This window comes from Dasypus novemcinctus, chromosome 2, assembly GCF_030445035.2.
Source record: "Dasypus novemcinctus isolate mDasNov1 chromosome 2, mDasNov1.1.hap2, whole genome shotgun sequence".
In the NCBI taxonomy this organism is placed as follows: domain Eukaryota; kingdom Metazoa; phylum Chordata; class Mammalia; order Cingulata; family Dasypodidae; genus Dasypus; species Dasypus novemcinctus.
In genome coordinates, this window is record NC_080674.1 from 163695949 (window position 1) to 163710068 (window position 14120).

At 47.8% G+C, this 14120-nt stretch overlaps 1 non-coding gene across 1 annotated transcript; it reads left to right on the forward strand.

Annotated features, from left to right (window-relative positions):
• Nucleotides 1-8332: 8332 nt before the first annotated feature.
• On the forward strand, nt 8333-8439 carry LOC111761692 (U6 spliceosomal RNA). The gene has a single exon (XR_002794977.1). It is a non-coding gene; the product is annotated as a U6 spliceosomal RNA (small nuclear RNA).
• The last annotated feature ends 5681 nt before the right edge of the window (nt 8440-14120 follow it).

Sequence of the window (14120 nt, forward strand, 5' to 3'; positions counted from 1 at the left end):
AAACCATAAGACAAAACATAGGATAACTAAAAAATTTAGAAAACTGTACAACCTAAAGTATGGACCACATAGTAAGCACAAATGTTACCTTGTTTGAAAACTATAGTTTCGGAATCTGTACATCAGTTTCAGGAAATATGATATGAATAAGTTAAAAGATTATTGCTGTGGAAGGGAAAAGGTTTTATGGTGGATCTGGGGAAATACTGTATATTGTATATATGAATTTTGGTGATCTAAGACTCTTCTGAAGCTGGCATTATGTTGGGATTCACTTTACGGGAAGTTTTGGATCACAGAGTGGTTCAACAATGGCAGCGGAGGAATACTGATATGGGATGTTATTGACAGGATATATATGGTTGACAGGGAGTTATACAGGGCATATGCCCAGAGTATATGGTAATGTCTATATATACTCATAGTGGAAACAATTAAAAACAACAGCTGGGGGGGTACTGGGCTCCTGGCCGGGGGTCACTGTTGTGGGCCCTGGGAGAGCAGCGGCAATCCTCCAGGTGCAACGGCAAGAACCAGGAAGGAAGGAGGGCCCAACAGTGGGCTCTTGATACTAATGGCTACACTTTTGAGCCTATGCACCTGCAATAAGAACAAGGCCTAGAGTAGCATTGTGCCTGGGGGTTTCCTCCTGACAGCCTTCATGTTACTCAAATGTGGCCACTCTCACAGCCAAACTCAGCATGTAGATGTGATGCATTCCCCCCAGCGTGGGACACGACACCCGGGGATGAGCCTCCCTGGCACTGAGGGATCACTACCACATACCAGCTGAAGAAGCAACTAGAAAATGACCTTGAATCAAAGATTCAATGCGGAACAGCAGAATATACCTGTCTACATATAATAACATGACTTCGGGAAGCGGTTTGACCTAATGTAAGGGGGAAATGGAAAGGAGAAATGAGATTATAAGGCTATGAGTCTCTAAAAAAGAGTCTGGAGGTTGTCAGAAGGAATACCCCTATGTACAACTGAACAGAGTCTAAGAGACAGATAAGGTAGATACAACCCCAGGTATTGGTTCTTTTGAGGGATAAAGAGACCCACGGGTTCTATGGTCATGGCAGAAGGGGTTCACTGCCATGACAGATGGCCCTTCTTTGGAGCTGGTGTTTCTGCGTGATGGAAATGGACTCAGAGGGGATCTCTTTTCACAAGACTTGCATGCTACTTTATTGGAATTGTAGTTGGTGCTGGGTTTAAGATATATGTAGGGGATTTGAATCTCTGGACTGATAATATGACACCCAGGCCCAGAGCCTCAACAGACTTCAGCTCCTACACTTTGACTTATTGGACTTACTCCACTCAGCTAACATGGAGTTGAAGAAGGTCAACCACCACAACATGGAGCCTAGAGTGTCTACAACTAGAAGCGGGAAGAGTGCATCCAGTACCCATGTGCAATCTAAGCCCTCACTTGACATAGGTGTGCAATGGACACAACCAATCCAATGTCCACAGAGAAAATGTGGAATGGGTGTGGGAACAGTAGCCATGGGGGCTGCTGGGTGTGGGGAACGGGAGGAAGAGATGAGATGTGGAGGCGTTTTCGGGACGTGGAGTTGTCCTGGATAGTGCTTCACGGACAATTACGGGACACTGTAGATCCCCCCAGGGCCCACTGGATGGAACGTGAGAGAGTCTGGGCTATGATGTGGACCATTGACTATGGGGTGCAGTGATGCTCAGAGATGAACTTACCAGGTGCAATGGATGTATCACGATGATGGGAGAGAGTGTTGCTGTGGGGGGAGTGGGGGGCGGGGGCGGTGGGGTTGAATGGGACCTCATATATTTTTTTTAATGTAATTTAAAAAATAATAATAAATAAATATTTAAAAATAAAAAAAAAAAAAGGAGAGACAAAGGGAGAGTCAAGGTGAAGCACAGCAGAAACCAGGAACCAAGGTGGTGCAATTGACAGGGAACCTCTCTCCACATCAGGAGTCTCCAGGATTGAATCCCAGTGAATCCTAGAGGAGAGAAAATGAGAAGAGAAGACAACCTAGACAGCAAAAACAGTAGGGTGGGAGGAGGGGAAGGGGGGGAAATAAATAAATAAATCTATAAAATAAAAAAAAAAGGAGATGCTTATATTCCTGAACATCACAGAAGAGAGCCTTGCAGCTGTTCCCTTTTCCCAGGGGCCTCGGGTGTTTCTGGACAAAGAGAAAGAGCAGAGTCATCAGAACAACTCCTCCCAGGTCTTCAGTTTTAGAAAAGCCTAATCTCACTGAGAGGGTTCCTCTAGAATGTTACAGAGAGGGAGGAGAAAGGGGAGTTGGGAATTTAGGAAGCAGAAAGGAAATGTCTTCCAGAGTTAAGGGTTAAGTGGATGGAAGCCCCTCACAGGACCTCTGGGAAGTGCTAGGACCTCAAAGGGGTGGCTTGAGAGGCTGTGCCTGAGCACCACATGTGACCCCCATGGGCTACTGGGCACAGAAGCTGGAGGACCTCCTGCCTTGAGGGTCACCTGGGCTTGGACTTCAAGGGTATCAGCTGTGACCGTGGGCACAAGGTGCAAGCCCGGCACGAAACCCCAGGACATGTCCCCACACTTGCACACAAGGAAGAGCCCAGTAATGACTGAAATTGCATTCACAGCACCCAGAACTATGACATCTTATAGCAGATCAAATTTGTTTTAGAGAAATAAATACAACATGCATTTTGTGGTTTGGAGTAAATTTCTACCTGACACTCTGATGTCACCATTTATGACAAGGAGAGAATCCACATCTAGCAGGTGGGAGGCAAAGTCTCCAAGAGCAGGTCCAGACCTTGATGAAAACGATTTGGGGGATTCCTAGCAGGGTGGACCAGCTAAAAACTCATTAGGCAGGATTTGCATTGATAAGCAGCATAGTTAGGCCTGACTCCTTCTGGACACCCAGGCCCTGTAATTCACCCTCCCTGGATTCTCCAACAATCATCGGACCTGTGGGAAGTGTACTGGTTTCCTGTGGCTGATGTAACAAACTACCACAAAACTGGGAGCTGGAAACACCTGAAGCATATGCACTCACAGCTCTGGAGGGCAGAAGTCAAGGTGTCGGCAGGGCTGCACTGCGTCCAGAGCAGTGGTTCTTAACCAGGGGTCTGTGAGCTTGAAATGAAATTCAAAAAACATATTCTTATGGGGACAGGTTGGTGCAGATATGTTACGTTTATTAACTAATACACAGTATAGTGTGGACTTGGTAAGGGGCCCATGGTCTTCACCTGACTGGCAAAGGGGTCCATGGAACAAAGAAGGTTAAGAGCCCCTGCTCCAGAAGCTCTGCAGACTCTATTCTCTTCCTCTTTCAGCTTCTGGTGGCTCCAGGTGTCCTTGGCTTGAGGCCACATCACTCCAATTTCTGCCTCCATCTTCACATCACCTTTTCCTCTGTGTCTCTCTTTCAAAATTCCATCTACCTCTCCCTTACAAGGGTATGTGTGATGGCATTTAGGGCCCAACAGGAAAATCAAGGGTAAACTCCTCTTTTCAAGATCTTAACATAATCACATCTTTTGCCATTTAGGATAAAATTCGCAGGTTCCAGGGATTTGACACAGGTATCTTCCTGATGGGCCATTTTTTGACAGAAGGGTCATGGCCTTGGGAGGCTAGGTCCCCTGTCACCCTCCCCATCACCACCACAGCTCCTGCCGCAAGGCCTGGCCACAGTGGGACGGGAACACCTGCAGCATCTTCTTACAGCACCATAGCTCCTGGCCCACAGGGCCTGGCACACACGGTGCCCTGCATACTTGCTGACTTCATTGAATAAAGTCCAACATGCTGAGAATTAAAGCCATGAACTGGGGTCACCCTGGAGTGGTCTCACACCACAAACCCAAACTTTTGGGTTTACTGACTATATAACCTCACACACAAGCACGAAAGTGGGGAAAGAAGGGCATGCATAGAAAAGTATCCACATAAAACTCCCAGCCTTTTAAACTGCTAAGTGAGGAGGGTGAAAGAAAATGCCATTGACTTTCACCATCATCTCATAAAAGAAAGAACAGTTTAACTCCAAAAGGAAGGTCATTCCTTCAGAATAAAGGAAAGTCCTTAAAACTGAATACATTTAGCCTCATTAAAAATTCACTTCAAAGTTCTTTCTTTTTTTCATTCTCAGTTTGACACAGACAAATGAAAATTCCATCATAGCCCTGAACCATTTTGCAAATGGACATATGGAAGCAACTATGGAGACAAAATGTTGGAAGGGGCAAAGGCCCTGGGTCCTGGGAATGAGAGAATTAGTACCTGTTGCTTAGAGAGTCTCCCCCGTTCCCAAAATGCCCAAAACTGGCCTTCAGAATGCCCGGACATCAGCCTAACTGTGACCCTTTCCATGTTGCATGGAGCAGAAGCTGCAGCCTCCCGCCAGGACCCCCTGAGAGGTAACCCACGGAGTCACACGGGAGCCCACCTGAGGCATCAGAGGTGCTGAGCTCACCTGGCCTGGAGCCCCTCCCTCCAGCCTCTACCCTCCAGGCTCCTTCCCTCTCACTGGCAAACTCTACCCTGCTCACTCCTGCTTCTCACAAGTGCCGCCCCTTCCACAAAGCCCATGGCACAGAGACGGTGCCTTCGCCATTCAGTGCCCGTCCCCCTCACCTGGCTGGCCTGTGGCGCATGTGTCTGTGCTCCCACCTCCCATGCACACACTTAGACCCTGCGAGGCCCACGTTGCCGCCACAGGGCAGGCAGAAAACCTCAGCTTCCTAATGACCTGACGCATGTCTGTTCCCATCTCCAGGCCCAGAAAAGGCGAGCTCTGCCACACTGCTGCTAAGGAAACCAGCCAAGGGTGCAGGGAGGCTCTGCCTCGTGCTGCAGAACCATCCAGATCTCATTGCTGGGCTCCAGGAAGCTTTCAGGCCACCCCACAGTGGCCACTCCTACCAAACCCCAAAGCCAAGCGTGACAAAGACCCTAGAGCTAGGCAAAAGGCCCCCTCTTTGCCCTGAGAAGAGCTCAGGACTCTTGTACATTGCTCGCTGGCATTCCTGCAACAGTGCTAGAGAACGAAACAGACCAAACACTGACAAACAGGCGAGACCTTTGGGCCTAGTAATCCCACTTCTAGGAAGTCTCCCAAGAAAATCACCAGAGACCCAGCCACATTTTAGATACAAGAAGCTTACTGCAGTTATATATAATAGCTAAAGAATGGGGAAACAGGAAATATTCACATATTGGAATACCTTGCAGTTAATAAAGCTTGGCTTGTAAAAGAATTTGTAATATTTTTTTAAAATGTTCATGGTATAATAATAAACTGAGATATTAACTGGTGTTTGTTTCCACTGTGTAAAACATTCAGGGAGAATGGGAACTACTGTTTTTTTTTTTTTCCTTTCCCATACACGCAAGGACTTTGGGGTCACTGCCTTCAGGAGAGATTTGCAATGCAGAGCAACCTCCTCCTGGGTTTTTATTCAAAATTCTAAATTCACTGGGGCCATTTTACTGGAGAAAGGGAAAAGTAGTTGATAGGGACAGACAGGTGAGAGGAGAGGAGGGAGAAAGGTTTATAGAACCCAAAGCACACGCTGTACCCCAGCTTATGATGACCCTAAAGTAACGGCAGCCCTGAGTCCTGGGGGGCTGTCCTCTAAATTGCAGCACCCCCATTCCAATCTTGAAAAGAAAATTTCTCGCCAAATCTGGCGCAGAATCTGCAACAGGTCCACCTTTAGGGGACCTCGCACATTTGACAGTGGACACCCACACTTGGGTCCCAAGGCACGAGTTTCACTTTTGCCAAGCCAGGGCTCAGCTCTGTGGAGACCCAAGTGTGGGTGTGGAGATTAAGAAAAGATTTGATTTAAAGAACTGGTCTAATGGGCTCTAAGCCCCCTCTCAACTAGAGGCAGAGTGGGCATCACCATCCCAAAATTCTCAAGATTGGGGAATGAACAATGGACTAAAGTAGACTATTATTCCACTACAGACCTATTGTTACTCTAGCAAAGGAAGAACTTCAATCAATGATGTGTTGGCAGTGGCCACCGGAGGTTCTGAGGTCAGGGAAAAGGAAAAATAGGTGTATTATACCTATTTTTGTCCTGCATGACATTGCAATGGTAGATTCAGGCCATTATATATTTTGTCATAATTTACAAAATTGTGCGGGACAGAGCGTAAACTATAATCCACGGTTAGTAGCAATGCTTCAATATGTGTTCATCAGTTGTAACAAATGTACCACACTAATGAGGGATGTTGTTAATGTTGGAAAATATGGGAGGGGGAGGGAGTGGGGCATATGGGAATCCCCTGTATTTTTTATGTAACATTTATGTAATCTAAAATTTCTTTAAAGTAAATCTTAAAAATTTTTTTACAAAAAGAACTAGTGTTGGGGTTTAAGATATATTTAGGGGATTTGAATCTCTGGACTGACAATGTGATAGCCAGATCCTGAGCCTCAACAGACTCCAGCACCTACAATCTGATTTATTGGACTTACCACACTCAGCTAAGATGGAGGTGAAGAAGGACAACCACCACACCATGGAGCCTAGAGTGATTACAACTGAAAATGGGAGGATTGCATCCAGCATCCAGGTGGAATCTGAGCCTCCTCTTGACATAAAGGTGCAATGGACACAACCAATCCAGTGTCCACATAGAAGAGGTGGCATTGGATTGGGAAAAGTGGACATAATGGACAAAGGGTATGGGGAAAGGCAGGAAGAGATGAGAGGTGGAGGCATCTTCGGGACATGGAGCTGCCCTGGATGGTGCTTCAGAGGTAATCACCGGACATTGTAAATCCTCACAGGGCCTACATGATGGAATAGAGGAGAGTATGGGACATGATGTGAACCAATGTATATGAGGTGCAGAGGTGCCCAAAGATGTACTTACCAAATCCAATGGATGTGTCATGATGATGGGAACGAGTGTTGTTGGGGGGGGGGGAGAGGGGGGGTGGGGGGGTGGGGTTGAATGGGACCTCACATATATATTTTTAATGTAATATTATTACAAAGTCAATAAAAAATAAAAAAATTAAAAAAAAAAAAAAAAAAAAGAACTAGTGTGCCTTTTCTTTTATGCCCAGATTTGTGGAATAAAATTCATTGCAATGGTAGCGGCAAAGTGAAAAAAGCAGGTAGCAAAATGGTATGGTCTGCATCATCTCAATGTTGCATTTAAAAAAATAAATGTATGTATATGGATGGATGTAGATTTGATATGCACACATGTAGCTGGCTAAGATGCATTAAATGTTTACAAGGTGCCAAGCACAGTGCCACACAACCAATTCTGAGGACAGCCCTATGAGGATGGTAACACCACTATCCTCATTTCACAGGTCAGGAAACTAGGGCACCAAGAAACCCACTCCCTCCAGGCCATGCAGCAAGCAAGCATCAGGACCAGGTTTTGAATGCAGGTCATCCAACTCCAGGGTCTCCCGTACCTTCTACTGTTCCACTGTCCATGTGCACCCCCAAGTGAATGCACCTCCACAGAGAGAAAAGCCCAGAAGCACATATGCAAAAAAGTTAACCTTGGTGGTAGAACTATGGGTAATGTTCCTTTTTCTCTGTGTTCTTGTCTCTATTTTCCATAACAAACAAGCATTTTTCATAATTTTTCATAATTCATAAATAAATTGTATTTAAAACAGAACAAAAGGACTCTGTTTCCAGAGGCCCCAAGAAGTTCTCCAAGCTCAGAACAACCTCAAGAGAGAATAAGCCCCACTGCATCCTGCCCCAGCCGAGGAGATCCCTGCCCAGACCAACACTGAGGAAGGAGGCTGAGACTCTGCTGTGTAAAGAGGGGTTGCTGAGAGCTCCCTCAAGAGGGTAGGGAAGAAATTCAGCTGATGGTCAGAAACAGGTATGGGCAGTACAGAGAAATTGCCCGGCCACACCAGAAGATTCAGGCCAGCCTCGGGGCAGAGAACCCAAGGAGACCATTAGTTGCCCATCCAAGCCCATCCCATACATCCTTCCAGAACTATCTAAGCCTCTTGATTCTCCCATCAGATGGACAGCCCCAGTGGGTCCCTCCTGGGTGCCCTGTCTGAGCCCTGGCTGGAATAGCTTTCTAACATGTCCTGACAGGTTCTCACTCCTCTTCCCAATGTGTAGTCTACCTTGAAAACCCCATTGCAGGAGTTGCAAGAGCACAGGAAGCCCTGGCCTGTCTCAGGGCCTTTGCACTTGCCTAGAACACCCATCATAGGGCAGGCTCAGCCCTCAGAGTCAGAGCTGGAAGTCACCTCCTCCGGGGTGAACCCTAAGAAGGGAGCTAGGTCCTGAACCCACCATCCCCAAACTCAAAAGAAGAGGGCTCACTTCTGCAGCACATATACCAAAATTGGAAGAATACAGAGAAGATTAGTATGGCCACTGAGCAAGAATGACACGCAAATTTGTGAAGCATTCCATATTTTAAAAAATAAAAATTAATTTTTAAAAATTTAAGAAGAAGGAAGCTGGTCCAGTGGAGGTGGAGAAAAGGCTATCAGCACAGGTTCCTGGGCTGGTTGGGGATGAGGAGTTGTGGGGACTGTTTGATACCAGAGATGGCACCGTCCAAGGCAGCAGCCCCTGCGCAGCCCCACCCAGGGCGGTCCCTTGCAGGAATGGAGGTTGTGCTGATGGCTTCTTTTCCAAGAGACCAGAGACGTGGAATTCCACATGAACTCTTTAGCACTACGGCGGCCTCTGCGCAGGTTGCCCCAGTTGAGCTCCACCCACCTCAGTCCCTGCCCATCTCCTCGCTCTGCGCTGCGCTCGGGCCTCGCTTCAGCTCACACCTGTGCCCAGCCCCATACCCCAACCCTGGATATGCGTGTATCTCATCTTGGTCTGGCCTTGATAATCCCACGGCCTCCAGGAGCTAAGGTGGCGGCCCCACCTCTGACGAGACAGAGGGAGAAAGCTGGAGGCTCTGCAGGATTTTTCAAAGGGTGCCAACCCCATGTTAGGGCCCAGCAGCCTCCGTTGCCAAATCACCAGGGAACACAGACAAATACCACCCCCGCCCCTTGCTTGGTGCTGTTTCCCACCACATCCTGTCCTCCCACCCACAATCTGCAACCAGCATGTGTGCCTCCATTTCACTAACTACAGGCTGACTGATGGGGCTGGAGCCACCTTCTGGCTTCTGGGTACCAGCAGTGAGAAGGCGTGGGGTCTTGGAAAGGCACTGCCTAGAGCAGAGAGGGTGGAGGAGGGAGCTGACCCTTCCCCAGCTCCTTGAGCCCCGGGGCCCTTCATCCCTGTAGTCTGGGTCTGACCCCAAAGTTTTTCCCAGTTCTTGAGCTCAGCTCCTGTATCCCACAGGAAGGGACTTCCAAGTAGAATAAGACTGTCAATCCCGTGGAGTGGTACCATCATCTTTTTTTTGTTTTCAGACAAGTAAACTGAGGCACAGAGAGCTTACATAACTTTCCCACAGTCACATAGCTAGTAAGTGGCAGAATTGGTATTTAAACCCAGCCAATCTGTCTGGAAAGCCCAAACTCTTAACTGCTACCCTGTACTTCCCAAGCATCTATTGTGGCTATTGTGGATATATATTTACTAACATGCAATCATATTCACCCTCTATTTAGTGAAGTGAAAAGTGGCAAAAGAATATGTAGAATATAATCCCATTGGGAGAAATAATTATATATGAGCATGTAGTTGCAGAGGCTGGCAGGTGAAGCATCATGACAATGAGAGTCAAACTCCAACTGAAATTGGGCAACTTTGCTCCCGGTCTGTGTGACTACTTCAAGTCACTGAGCTCACTCAGCCTCAGCTACCTTGTCCGTAACTGAGAAGATGCCCCTGAGAGTGTCAGCGTACAGATTTACCACAAAGGACCACTGCTGTGTTGTTCCACTGACATGAAATGTCCAGAACTGCAAAACTATTGAGACAGAAGATAGATAGATTAGAGGTTGACTGGGGTGGAAACAGGATTAACTGCAAAGGAGCCTGAGGGAATTTTACAGGGTGATGGAAATGTCCCAAAACTGGATTATAGTGATAATTGCACAACTCAAAACTTTACTAAAACCCTCCAAATTAAAATTATTAAAATAGGTGACTTTTACAGTATATAAATTATATCTCAAGTCAAAAAATATGTAAGACTCCTAGTACATAGTAGGCCCTCAACAAATAGAATGATCATTATTAATGGAATTTTTAATGCACTTATGAAGTAGTATTTCCAGTGACAATTTTTTTTACTTATCTGTATTTTGTATGTTTGTACAATATGTATAATAAAAATAGAAAGGGAAAAACTAAATTCCATTAAAATAGAAGAGGGAAGCGGATTTGGCTCAACTGATAGAGCACCTGCCTACCACATGGGAGGTCCACAGTTCAAACCCAAGGCCTCCTGACCCACGTGATGAGCTGGCCCACTCACAGTGCTGATGGGTGCAAGGAGTGCCGTGCCATGCAAGGGTGTCCCCCGCATAAGGAAGTCCCATGTGCAAGGAGTGCGCCCCGTAAGGAGAGCCGCCCCACACGAAAAAAGTGCAGCCTGCCCAGGAGTGGCGCTGCACACACGGAGAGCTGATGCAACAAGATGACGCATCAAAAAAGACACACAGATTCCCAGTGCCACTGACAAGAATATAAGCAGACACAGAAAAACACACAGCAAATGGACACAGAGAGCAGACAACTGGGGGGTGGGGAGGAAGGGGAGAGAAATAAATTAATAAATTAATAAATAGCATTGAAGAAAAGGCTATGATTCTCATGGGATTTTAATTTTCTTCTTTTGGCTTATTTTCTGTTTTTCAACAGCAAATACGTTGTACTTGGATAAAACAATAGGTGGCCATTTCCCCAAAGAGCTTATTTATATTCACCCTTTTGCCAAACACCATGAAGCACATACAACAGTATAAGAGGTTGCCCCTAGGTTCTTTGCATCTGGAGTGGGAGCAGGACAGATAAAGGGTGGATCTAGAAACTTGAAGAACAAGCAGGCAGTCTTGCCAAGCATCTTAGTTTGCCTGAGCTGCTATGACAAATATCATACAAAGGGTTGCTTAACCCATGGGAATTCATTGGCTCACGGTTTCAGAGGTCAGAAGGCTTACTTCCTCCTGGGGTCAGCTCTAGCTGGCAGGCAGTGCTAAGGTTCCTTGCTTTCCCATCACATGCCAACGTCCTCTTCTTTCTCTTCTGCTTCCAGCTCTTCCCCTTGTCTTTTCTTCTGACCATAGAAGACTCCAGGAATCGGTTTAAGGCCCACCCTCATTCATTTGGGCCACACTCTAACAAAACACCTCTTTAAGAGATCCTAATTATGTTGCACTCTCTAGGATGCAGGCTAAGACCAAGAACGTGTTTTGGTTTTTGGTTCTTTTGGGGGTTGGCACATAATTCAACCTCCTACACTGAGAGACTAAATCCATGCCCTGAACAAGGCTAGAGGATCCCAAGAAGGAGGACACACTCCTGTGGCAGCAGGCTCAGAGCAGAGTCTGAGAAGACAGTAAAAGAGGAGGCATGTCCATTGATTCCAAAAATATTGAGTGCAGACTCGACCCCAGGCCATGCCAGGAGGCAGGGATGCAGTGGCAGTGCTGACAAGGTTTCTGCTCACAATACCCCGTTCCTGGGGCAGGGAGGGGTCTCCAGACCCTGGCACCTTAAGGCTGGCTGAGTGCCAGGCTGAGCACAGGTAGATACAACCGGCCCTGAGGACAGCACCCTCCAGCCATCCTTCTCCCTCCCGGTCAGGTCCCCTGGGGGTGGGGAATGGAGGGGCACACACACCCTCATCACCCACAGACCCCCTGCTCCGAGGTCCCTATCCACAACGGGGTGAGTGCAAGAGCTCCCGCCTGGGATCACGCAGAGGCCTGGGTTCTCACCCCAGCACTGCCCCTCATCCCCAGTGGCAAATCACTTCCTCCTGCAAACTATTATAAATGACCATTATATCCCATTAAACTATTATAAATGCTCTCATTATAAATGAGAGCATAATGGGGTGCAGCTCTGAAATCAGAAACACCTAAGTTCAAGCCCATCTAGCCTCTTGGAGTTCTCCTGGAAAAAAAAAAAAAAAAAACAGGTGAGATAACTGTTTTTCACTAACTCAAAGAGGTTTTGTGTGTGTGGAGGAGTGGAGAAGGAAGATTAAACAAGGCAATTACTGAAAGCACCAAACAGGCACCAAAGATATACTTGGCAAGTGTGTAAGTTTCAGGTGCAGCTCACTTCTAAGTCCATCACTGGCGGTCTCTAGGAAATCTGGAATTCCTGGGTTGTCCCAACCTTGGAAGGTCACAAGGTAACAGCCCCAGCTGAGCAAACGCAAATCTAATAGATTGAGGATGGCCAGAATGAGGAGGGGAGCGGAGCTATAAAACTAGCAAGAAAAACAAAAGATTATAGTCCTCCAATTAGCGCGCAAGCACCCTGCATATACTCAGTCCAGTGCTGCCACCTGCTGGCACCAAAGGAGCTTTTGCAAGAAAAATTCACTGACGGTGAATTTAAAACAAATTTTAAGCCCAGGGGGGAAAGATGGAGTGGGAGTATTAGAATGAGGTGAAGGCATGGTGATGATTCATTGGAAAGGGTGGGTGGAATGGATATGGACTCTGGAGCTGTGAGGCCAAAGTTCACATCCCAGCTCTTCTAACTACCAGCTATGGGACCTTGGATAAACTGTTAAACCTTCCTGAGGCTCCGTTTTCTCATCTATGAAATGGTAATGCTAATGTCTCATTCTAGGGTGATAATACATGCATAATACCTGGCACGGTTGAAGGATTCAACGAAAGTTACTTTCACTCTGGAACTTGCCCCCACAATCCACCCTGGGATTTACGGCAAGGGGCAGTGCCGGGGCCCCCCAGGTCCGATAATATCATGGCCCTGGAGTGCTTGTCAAAAATACAGATGCTCAGGCACCCCTGCCATTACCCGGAATCGCAGGCGGAGGTGATGTCCTAGGAGTCTGCATTTTAGCAAATTCCCATTTGGTGATTCTTACGCCGCTGCAAATGTGGAAGCCCCGGGAATGATGCAAAGGGCACGGGCCAGGGTCTTAGCCCCGGCTCTGCCAGAGCAGGCAGCCCTTGGACTGGCCCGATTTCCCCACGCAGGAAGTGAGGCCACGCGTCCAGGCGGGAAGCACAGAACCCCGCGACGCCAACGCCAACGCGAGGAGCAGGAGCGGCAGGAACTGCGCGCTACCTTCCCCTGCAGGGGCCTCTCCTTGAGAGTGAGGGGCCTGGGCACACGGGAAGCTTCTGGAGTCAGGTGAGGAGGGGCGCTGCTTCCTCAGGGCGCTCTGCAAAAGGCCAGCCACGCGGTTCTAGGGCGGAAGAGGGGGTGCAGGGGAGCTGGTCGCCCTTGAGCGGTGTAGCCCATCCAGCGGAAAGGAAGTTCCTGCTCCGTGAGAAGCAGAGAGAACTGCTCTGGGAGCCACGGGAGCCACCACAAAGGGCGAGCCCTCCCTGAGAACCCGGTGGGGGGGGGGGGGGGGCAGGAATCCTGGCTGTTCCTGGAGGAACGGCGCCTCTACCCTCTACCACCACCACCCCAGGGCCCTCCCTTCCTCTCCCCTCCTGGGTGCCAGTATCCTGGCTGGACTCGCAGCTCCCTGCACACTGGAGACAGATGGGGTCTCCCTTAGACTAGAAAATCAAGGCCCAGAGAGAAGGGAGTCGCTTGTCCAGCATCTCTTTGTGAATCCTCAGCCCAAGGCTCACAAATTCTTCATGACAGAGTAGACAGAAATGGATTATGATTTCCATCACAGAGAGGCGAGACCCAGATCAGAGGTGGTATGCAATTTGTCCAAGAACACACAGCAGAGTTGAGCCTCACGTGCAGCATAATTCCTACCAAGTCATGGGTGCTTTTCCCTGATTCAGGTAAGAGATTAGGCCAGGTGACCACTTGGGTCCCTTCCAAGTCTAGCTTTTGTGGTTCCAGGGCCCCAGCCTGTATACTTTCACAAACTGCCTCTCTGAGAGCCCGAACTCCTGAATAATCATGAGCCTACCAATTCTAAGTGTGGCTGTGGAACACTAGTCCCATCGGATGTTAAATAAGTTTAACTGAAAATGTTGTCAAGTACATGTGGGAAACACTAG